The following is a 10,900-nucleotide window of genomic DNA, read 5'->3' as shown; positions in this document are numbered from 1 at the left end:
GTCCAGGCAGCGCACATAGGGAGCTCCAGGGGGCACGTTCCCGTACAGCCGACCACTTGCTCAGGAGACTTCGGAGCATTTACAGAGAGATGAACCAGCGCTCCATAATCACCAGCATTTGCCTCAAAACTTCTTTATTGTGAGTTTTTTTCAGACCCTCATTCCTGAATATTCTTTCTTGTGGTCGCAATGTTTCAGCTCACAGACCCTTCCTCAGGCTTAATATAGACAGAAAACCAGTATAATATGAGAAAGTATAACAAGGGGCTCAGCAATCAGAAAACTGTATTACCGAGAGAATTTATAGCGTGAGGTAAAAGGAAGCCAGAATCTACAGTAAAAGCAGCTGTGGTTTATATAAGAAAGTAGCCAAGGAACATCCAGCATGTAAATACATCTTGGTTAGTGATGATCGAATTTGTTCGGAAAACGATCACCAAACATAAATTTGTCACAAATATGGCACATTCAGATTGGTGATCGAAAACATGAGCAAAATGTTCTAAAATTGTAAAAAAAAATCGGTAACGTTCGATAAAAAGTGCGGGAAAATATTTGTGTTGCCAAAAAATTATTTTCAGCAACGATAATGGTGGTGTATCATCAGTGTTTGTCATGTGTTTGATGAGGGGAGGGGGTTTACAGAGTTCAGAGGCGCGGCGTTCATGTAAGCACAGCACAACAGTCATTTTTTTCCCCTAACTTTATGTGTGCACATTGCAGCTAGCCAGTCAGGGCGCAGGAAACACCCACAATGTCCTGACACAGTGACTTGTATCATTGGCTCAAATCACTTGTCCCTCTCTATATAAATAGCGGACATCTTTTTTCAGTGCTATTTTGACACTGTAACAGCACAGAGAGGCTGCACCTGACGCTAGCACTGTTAACAGCAAGATTTTAGCTAGTTAGTTAGGCGATTATATATCAGATAGTGTGGCTAGCTAGTGTCCGGTGTGGCTGTTAAATTTACCTTCCAGCATTTTTTTTTCTTTTTTGACATTACTGAGGTCAACAACAAAAGCCAGACGTGCACTGCTTCTATTGTACTCCATGCACGAGTGTAGCATTCTAATTAATATTTTTTTAATAGCTAAATGTGAAAAAGCCTGCTGCATCCCACCTTGTCATTTAGTTCTGTGGTGATATAAAAAAAGGTTGTTTTTTTGTTGCTAAATGTGAAACAGCCTGCTGTATCCCACGTCATTATGTGGCGGTGATATGAACCTGTTTGCAGACCTAGGGCACATTTAAAAAAAAAAAAAATTTCAGTTGGAAAAGGTTAGGCAACCTGCCATATCACACTTTATTATTTGGTTAGGTTGAAATTAAGCTGTAGAGCCCTGATCTAGAGGCCACAAAAAATTCTTCTGTTCTTAACGTCATACAGTGACCTGACTTTAAAATATTTTGTAGCATTTAGTGTGTTATAGAGGCCTGATTGAAGGCCACAAAAATTCTTCTGTTCTTAACGTCATACAGTAAGGGACCTGACTTTAAAATAATCTGTAGCATCTAGGGTGTTATAGAGGCCTGATTCAAGACCACAAAAAATTCTTCTGTTCCTAGTTTTATATAGTAGGGGACCTGACTTTAAAATAGTTTATAGCATCTAGTGTGTTATAGAGGCCTGATCCATAGGCCACAAAAATTATTCTTTTATTAACGTCATTAGTAAGGGACATGATTTAAAAATTGTAGCATAACTTCTTTGTCATACAGCCCTCATCCACACTCAATTCTTTTTTCTGTGACTAACACGATACAGCACGCCATATTTCAACTTTACTGTCACTAAAATTCAGCTGTTTGCAGAGGTGGTGCAGAGTTTAAAATCGGTTTTTTTGCTGCTAATACTGTGCTCCTTCCACACTGTCTGAGCAACATGACTGGGAAAAAGCGAGGCCGTGGTCGAAGGGGAATTAGTAGTGATGAGCGAGTACTAAAATACTCGGGTTCTCATTGCTCGGGTGCTTATTGCTCAGGTTGAGCAGATTGGAATACTCGGGTACTCGGCCAGAACAACGATACCAATGTAAGTCTATGGGAGACCCGAGTATTTTTACCGCAATCCCCCCAGGGGTCCTTTTAAGGTACAAAAACGTCTGAAAATGATGGAAACACTGCTCAAATGACACAGGAAGATCATGGGGATCGCCCCTGGAAGCATTCCTGACTCCTAGTTCACAGCTTTAAACAATTTTTTCCGAGATTCATGCCATTTTTCCTGGTGCCACCAAAAACACACTAAAATGAAACCAAAACGGATTTTGCTGGGAAGTATGTCAAGGTACATCCTTTGCAGGTTAATGACTTGCCTGTAAGGCCAAATTATTAACCCCAGAACGAAAATTTCCTCCCCCACTTAGGCTTAGTTCAGACACAGCGTTTTTTTTTAGCGTTTTTCAACTTTCAACCACTACAAATGCGTTCACTGGGAAATGTCATTGTAACATTTAACAACCCTAGCTGGCCATGGGATGTGTGCCCAATTCCCAAATCATGCTCAATTCCCCAATGTGGGTTCCTTTTATACAAAATAAAAGTAGTGCCATCACAGCCTCCTTGACCAAAATGCACCGTACAGAGCAAGTTCACCCTGGTGATCTAGTGACAGTTAAAGGACACATTGCAGGAGACAGAATGAAGTAGGCCCAATGTAATGTCATGCCCAATTCCCCAATGTGGGATCCTTTTTAGTATAAAATAAAAGAGAGCCATCACAGACCCCTTGCCCAAAATGCACCGTACAGAGCACGTTCACCCTTGTGATCCAGTGGCAGTTAAAGGACACATTGCAGGAGACAGAGTGGAGAAGTAGGCCCAATGTAATGTCATGCCCAATTCCCCAATGTGGGGTCCTTTTTTGTACAAAATAAAATAGTGCCATCACAGCCCCCTTGCCCAAAATGCACCGGCCTATAACAGTACAGAGCACGTTCAACTTGGTCATCTAGTGGTTCTGGATGATGAGGATAAGGAGGGGGATAACATCAAACACCAAATCTAGAAGTGTATACCCATGTGTGGTTGTAAAGAGGTGCATGAGAAAACACCTCCCCAAAAGAGAGAATGTATTTGAGGTTATGTTTCGCTGTTTTCACTTGGTGGTGTACAGAAGTCTTTCCCAATCCAGCCCTTGTTCATTTTTATAGGAGTCAGCCTGTCAGCATTTTCAGTTGACAGGCGGATGCGCTTATCTGTTATAATTCCACCAGCGGCACTAAAAACCTGCTCTGACAGAACGCTAGCAGCAGGGCAGGCCAGGACCTCCAAGGCATAGAGAGCCAGTTGATGCCATGTGTCTAGCTTGGATACCCAATAATTAAAAGGCACAGAGGAATCACGGAGGACGTTTGTACAATCTGCAAGGTACTCCCTCACCATCTTCCCAAACATTGCTCTTCTTGTGACAGCACCCCTTGCCTCTGTGCCGTCATGATGGGAGGGTCTGAGAAAACTGTTGCAGAACTTTGCCATTGTTCCCCTGCTTGAGCTGGATTGTACTTGTTGCTCTCGCTTGGACTACTTGGTTGTACAACAAACTCTGACATCTGCTGCCAGCGTTCTCACATGGGAATTTTCTAAGGAATTCCACTACAAGGGCCCTCTGGTTCTGCAACATTTTAGTACACCTCGCTGCCTCTGGTAGAAGAGATTGAAAGTTCTCCTTGTAGAGTGGGTCTAGAAGTGTCACCAATCAGTAATGAGTGTCACCCAAAATTTTTATAATGCGAGGGTCACAAGAAACGCAGCGCAACATAAAGTCAGCCATGCGTGCCAGACTGCTAACAGGAAAGACTTCCATGTCCTCACCAACAGGATGACTGACCATGCTGTCCTCCTCTTCCTCATCCTCCTCCTCCCTGTCCTCAGGCCATCCCCGCTGAACAAAAGCTAATACCGATGTGTTTGTAGTATCGTCTATAGCACATGAAAGTAGATCCTGCTCTTCCTTCTCCTCCTCATTTCCTACCAATATATGTTGAGAAGACATGAGGCTGGGCTGAGTTTAATCCCCCTGTATGTTTCCTTGCTCCATGTCCTCATGCTCCCCCTGCAATGCATCCTCTTTGATTGTGAGCAGAGAGGTTTTCAGAATGCTGAGAAGCGGGATGGTGACACCAATTATGGCGTCATCGCCGCTCATCATCTTGGTGCAGTCTGTTATGACCTGGTGGTTAGGACAATAATGGACCTGGTGGTTAAGAGCACACGGAATGACCTGATAGTTACTAATAATATAGGACGAGCTCTGAGACGTGGGAATTCTGCTGACCGCAATCCCTAATCCTATCACACACACTAGAAATAGCCGTGGATTGCTCCTAACGCTCCCTATGCAACTCGACAAGCCTAAGAAACTAGCTAGCCCTGAAGATAGAAAAATAAAGCCTACCTTGCCTCAGAGAAATTCCTCAAAGGAAAAGGCAGCCCCCCACATATAATGACTGTGAGTAAAGATGAAAATTACAAACACAGAGATGAAATAGATTTAGCAAAGTGAGGCCCGACTTACTGAACAGACTGAGGATAGGATAGGCAACTTTGCGGTCAGCACAAAAAACTACAAAAAGACCACGCAGAGGGCGCAAAAAGACCCTCCGCACCGACTCACGGTGCGGAGGCGCTCCCTCTGCGTCCCAGAGCTTCCAGCAAGCAAGACAAAAATCAAAATAGCAAGCTGGACAGAAAAACAGCAAACAAAGAAAAACAAGCAGGAACTTAGCTTCTGCTGGGAAGACAGGTCACAAGAACGATCCAGGAGTGAACAAGACCAATACTGGAACATTGACAGGTGGCATGGAGAAATGATCTAAGTGGAGTTAAATAGAGCAGCCAGCTAACGAATTAACCTCGTCACCTGTGGAAGGAAACTCAGAAGCCGCAGCCCCACTCACAACCACCAGAGGAAGCCCATGGACAGAACCAGCCGAAGTACCATTCACGACCACAGGAGGGAGCTTGACAACAGAATTCACAACAGCAGTCCTCAAAGTTTTGGAGGATGTTACATATGTCTGACATCCATGTCCACTCCTGAGGTCTTGTGTGTAGTCTGACCTGAAATTCGACGGCCTTGTTGATGTTGGTAGTCAACAACGGCCCTCTTCTGCTCACAAATCCTTTCCAACATATGCAGCGTAGAGTTCCAGCACGTGGGGACATCACACAACAGTCAGTGGTAGCTGACTTTCTAAAATGGGCAGACAGACAGCGTACTTTCACTAGCAGATCCGGCAGCTCAGGGTAGCTTTTCAGAAAATGTTGAACCACGAGGTTAAGCACATGGGCCAAGCAAGGTACGTGTGTGAGCTCACCTTGCCTCAGAGCCATCACCATGTTCCGGCCATTGTCACACACGACCATGCCTGGCTGTAGGTTCAGCGGTGTCATCCAAACATCTGACTGCTCTTTCAGCGCTGTCCACAACTCTTCTGCATTGTGCGGTTGGTCACTTATGCAGAGTAGCTTCAGCACAGCCTGTTGCCGCTTGGTTGAGGCAGTGCTTCCAGCTTCTGACTCATGTGTTGATTTCAGAGATGGAGGATGAAGAAGAGGAGGAGGTGGTGCAGGAGCTGTAGACTGTGGGGGCAACCCTGATAGATGTAGGGCCAGCAATCCTCAGAATGGGGAGGATGTGTTCCATCCCAAGGTCCGACTGAGTCCTGGCTTTCACTATGTTAACCCAGTGTGCTGTCATTGAGATGTACCGTCCCTGCCCATAAGCACTTGTCCACGTTTACGTGGACAGCATTCCTTCCCTGTAACAGCATTGTTGAGGGCACAGGTAATATTGTGGGACACATGCTGGTGTAATGCCGGTACAGCACACTGGGAGAAATAGTGGCGACTGGGGACTGAGTACCTTGGGATGGTCGCCGCCATCAGGTTGCGGAAAGCTTCTGTCTCAACAAGCCTAAAAGGCAGCATTTCTAGCGCAAGAAGAAGAGAAATATTAGAATTGAGGACTGTGGCCTGTGGGGTGTTGGCTGGGTATTTCCGCTTGCGTTCCAAAGACTGGGTTATAGACAACTGAACGCTGTGCTGGGACAAGGACGTGCTTGCTGATGGTGCTGCTTGACTGTGGGCCACAACAGGTGCAGGGCTAGAGGAATTTTCACATGCATGGTGTACTAGGGATTGGCTTCTACGCAAAACAGTGGAAGCAGTGGTGTGACCAGCAGGCAGTGGTCCTGGAGCCTGGGGTTCGGCCCACAAAGTCGGGTGCTTTGCTTGAATGTGCTTGATCATGCTGGTGGTGGTCAGGCTGGTTGTTTTGCTACCCCTGCTGATGCGGGCATGGCAGGTGCTGCAAATGGCCTGTTTGGGGTTAAAAATTAACCAGAATTGGGAAGATCTAGCAGTTGGAATAGCTTCTTCCCTCATGTTGGTGTTACTGGGAACGGATGCATGCCTTCTGTTTGTGGCCGCCACACTGCTTTTTCCTGCCTGTTGGGGGGATACGCCTCCTTCCTCATTTGTGCTGCTGGCCTCGCTATGCATGTCCTCCTGCCAGGTTGGGTCAGTCACTATGTCATCCACCACCTCGTGTTCCCCATCCGCACCCTGCTCCTCCTCCTGACTTTCTGGCAAATGTGTCTCATCATCGTCCACCTCTTGTGACACTTTCCCACCATCGCCTTCGTGTGACCGAGGGTGGTCAAAGCTTTGGGCAGCTCTACATGCGATCTCATCTTTCCCCACTTCAAGTTGACCAGCAGAGATTTCAGAATCTTGAAATGGAAAACTGAACAGCTCTTCTGAGTGTCCAAGTGTGGGATCAGTTGTCTCAGGGCACTCAGCATGGTGGGAGGATCAGGGTGAGGAATATCCTTGCCACACTCTCGGCTACTCAGACTTGACCGTCTGGAAGACAAGGTGATGGTGGCTAAGTGACTGGAAGCATTATCCGCTATCCAACCAACAACCATTTCACACTGCTCTGGCTTCAATAGTGGTGTGCTGCGGTCCCCTAGAAACTGGGACAGGAAGGTCGAGCGAGAAGATGTGGGTCTTTGTTGTTGCCCACTTTCACCTTAGCCACGGCCTCATCCTCTGGATGCACCATCAGCATCACGTCCACTTCCCCGTCCCATGCCCCTTGCCTTAACCATTTTAAATGGACTACTGCACTATTTCAAATGCTCAACACAAATGTCTTTATTAGTAGCGAAATAATATCTGATCACTATGCCTACAAATCTACGATTTTTCAAACCCAAACACCAGTCAGGCCTCAGCCTGACCTAACAGACTGTATTTAATTTTGGTTTTTTTTTGTGAAGTTAATTTATGCAAAATAGTGCTGTATAGAATTTGAGTATCAGACAGCCAAAAAATAAGTACACCGGCCTACAATGCCCAAACTTGGAGCAGAGATATATGAGGGCTCTCACAGAAATACCACACTGGCAAATCTGTGGCCTTTGAATTTTTTTATGCTAAATAGTGCTCTATAGAATTTGAGTATCAGACAACCAAAAAATAAGTACACCGGCCTACAATGCTCAAATTTGGAGCACGCAGATATATGAGGCCTTTTTCGTTGAATTTAAAACACACAAAAAAAGTGGCACTAGGGTAGCACACACAACTATGCTACGTATGCCTGACAAACTATGATTTTTCAACAAGCCTCAGTCTGACATAACAGACTGTATATATATTTTTTTTTTTGGGGGGGGGGAATTTTTGGGAAAAAAAATTGGTATTTAGTAAATAAGCTGCAGCATCAGGCAGTCATGGAGCTTTGGGAAGGATGCAATGGATGCACATACAGTGCCTGCAGGCCTTGCACTGATGTGGATATGCTGTGCCCTGCCCACGTAGCGCTGCAATATCATGACCCACGAATTAGCCCTATAAAGGACTTTTGGTTTCTGAGGAGTTGTGGATGTAAGAGTTGCAGACCTACAGTAACTCTAAAAACAACGATTCTGACCCTATCTCGGCAGCAGCTCTCCCTACTCTCGTTGAAACAGGAACATAATGCGGCGAGCAGGGCGGCGCCAGGTCTCTGATACTCAGGATGATGCTGTTCGGCCATACCAATCACTGCACGACCACAACAAAGATGGCTGCGGCGTTTCATGGCCTGGCAAACAATCCCTGCACCGTGATTGGGTCTCTAATGCTGGGTGGAGACACCAGTTACCGCCGAATAATCCCAGAAATGCTTGGTGCTCGCCGAGTACACCGAGCATAGTGATACTCGGGCGAGTAATGAGTAGTGGCGAGCAAGTTCGCTCATCACGAATTATTTCTGATATTTGGGGACTCTATAGCAACGGGGTCTGTTCCACAGAACTAGCGCAAGGCAAATGTGGTACCAATATTCAAAAAGGGTTCTAAAAGTGAACCTGGAAATTATAGACCAGTAAGTCTAACCTCTAATGTTGGTAAAATATTTGAAGAGTTTCTGAGGTATGTTATGCTGGATTATCTCAATGAGAATAACTGTTTAACTACCGTATTTTTCGGACTATAAGACGCACCGGACCATAAGACGCACCCCAAATTTGGGGTGAAAATTGCAGAAAAAAAGATTTTTTATAACATGGGGGTCCGTCTTATTGTCCGAATTTACAGTATCTTATGGCGGTGGCAGAGCAGGGTCACAGGAGGCAAGGTGGGATGATGCTGGGATGAGGAGGTGCTGGGATGAGAAGGTGCTGGGATGAGAAGGTGCTGGGATCAGGAGGTGCTGGGATCAGGAGGTGCTGGGATCAGGAGGTGCTGGGATCAGGAGGTGCTGGGATGAGAAGGTGCTGGGATCAGGAGGTGCTGGGATCAGGAGGTGCTGGGATCAGGAGGTGCTGGGATCAGGAGGTGCTGGGATCAGGAGGTGCAGTGAGAGGTATGGCGTGAGAGGGGTCCCTGGCGTACCATGCAGGCTTACCTAGGTGGCAGAGGTGCGGTGGCAGAGGTCCGGTGGCAGAGGTGCGGTGGCGGGGGTGTGGCAGCAGAGGAGGCGCAGGAAGCGGGGTCCCTTTCCCCGGTATGGTGATGCAGCAGGCCCGGTATGCAGCAGAGCCGGGTGAATCCTCTTGTTATCGGTGGGCGCGGCCATCTTCCTGAGGCCGCGCGTGTGCAGATGAAGCGCTCTGCTCCCGGGGCTTCAGGAAAATGGCCGCGGGAGGCCGCGCGTGCGCAGATGGAGATCGCAGCGGCCATTTTCCTGAAGCCCCGGGAAGCAGAGCGCTCCATCTGCGCACGCGCGGCCTCCGGAAAATGGCCGCCACCACCGATAACAAGAGGATTCACCCGGCTCTGCTGCATACCGGGCCTGCTGCATCACCATATCGGGGAAAGGGACCCCGCTTTCTGCGCCTCCTCTGCCGCCACACCCCCGCAACCGCACCTCTGCCACCGGACCTCTGCCACCGCACCTCTGCCACCTAGGTAAGCCTGCATTGCGACTATTAGACGCACCCCCCATTTTCCCCCCTTTTTTGGGGGGGAAAAAGTGCGTCTTTTAGTCCGAAAAATACGGTACATATCAGCATGGGTTTATGAGGAATCGCTCCTGTCAAACCAATCTAATCAGTTTTTATGAAGAGGTAAGCTATAGACTGGGCCAAGGTGAGTCATTGGACGTGCTATATCTTGATTTTTCCAAACTGTTTGATACCGTGCCACACACAGGTTGGTACACAAAATGAGAGTGGTGGGTCTGGGGGAAAATGTGTGTAAATGGGTAAGTAACTGGATTAGTGATAGAAAGCAGAGGGTGGTTATAAATGGTATATTCTCTAACTGGGTCGCTGTGACCAGTAGGGTACCGCAGGAGTCTGTGTTGGGACCTATTCTCTTCAACCTATTTATTTACAATCTGGTAGGTTTACACAATAAAATATTGATATTTGCAGATGATACAAAACTATGTAAAGTAGTCATGTAAAAAGAATTGGATACACGTCAATCCATACTCAAGTAGGTGCTCAGGGAAGGATATCACTCCCTCAATACATAAACATCAAAAATTCCCGCACTCATATATATTGATACCCAATTGTATCCATATTACTTGAGAAAGTATTGACCCCTATGGTCAAAAACACCCGATACTTTGTGCTGGATACAGGGGCCTTCCTCAATGCTATCAACAATATGGGTAAAATATCTAAAGAGACTCTTTTAGTTATGGATCACCCCCCCCCCCCCCCCCCCCCGTAAGGGCAATGGGTTACTCGGTACCGGGTCCTTCAGTTCCCTCAGCGAGGATGTCACAGTGGCCCGACCCGGACCGTGGCCCTATGAGGGGCGCCCAATAAAAGGCAGAGTCAGTAGATAACTGTCGTGTTCGTGACGCCACCTGTGGTATTCGGTCAGAGTGACCGACGCTGCTTAGGGGTCCGCTGGGGTGATGTTATGGCAGCTAGATGGTATACCTTCCCACAGGTGAAGTATATCCCCAGGGCTTCCCAGAAGTGTAGGTGTTGATGGTGGATAGTGCAAGGCGTGGCGAATAACGAGGACACAATGGGTGCAGTCTATTTACCTTTACTGAAGGCTTCAGCATCCACAGTCCAGAGTGCCGAATGACAGGGTAGCAGGGTCCGGCTGGTCTGATGGCAATTCCAGAGTCACCTTATCAGGTGGAAATTGGTAGCCTTCCCCTTGCGCACAGTAACGTAGTAGGTCCCTACTTGCATTAGGTACCCCAAAGTCCTCACTGTTGTTACTTCTCTCTCTCTGTCCCCCAGATGGATAGGACAAACCCGTATGACGGTGATGGCCTGAGGCTATTTCATAGGGACCCTAGTGACGCCCCTCCTCCGCAATTGCCACCGTGTCTGCTTAGGTGTTTGGGTTGGACAGCCAACTTGGAATTGACTGCCCTGCCGGTCTCTGAAGTAGAACGTAGAGTCTATTACACCCTTGGTGTTCCGGCCAC

Source organism: Ranitomeya imitator, chromosome 2 (assembly GCF_032444005.1).
Source record: "Ranitomeya imitator isolate aRanImi1 chromosome 2, aRanImi1.pri, whole genome shotgun sequence".
NCBI classification, from domain to species: Eukaryota; Metazoa; Chordata; class Amphibia; order Anura; family Dendrobatidae; genus Ranitomeya; species Ranitomeya imitator.
This window is presented reverse-complemented; position numbering follows the sequence as displayed.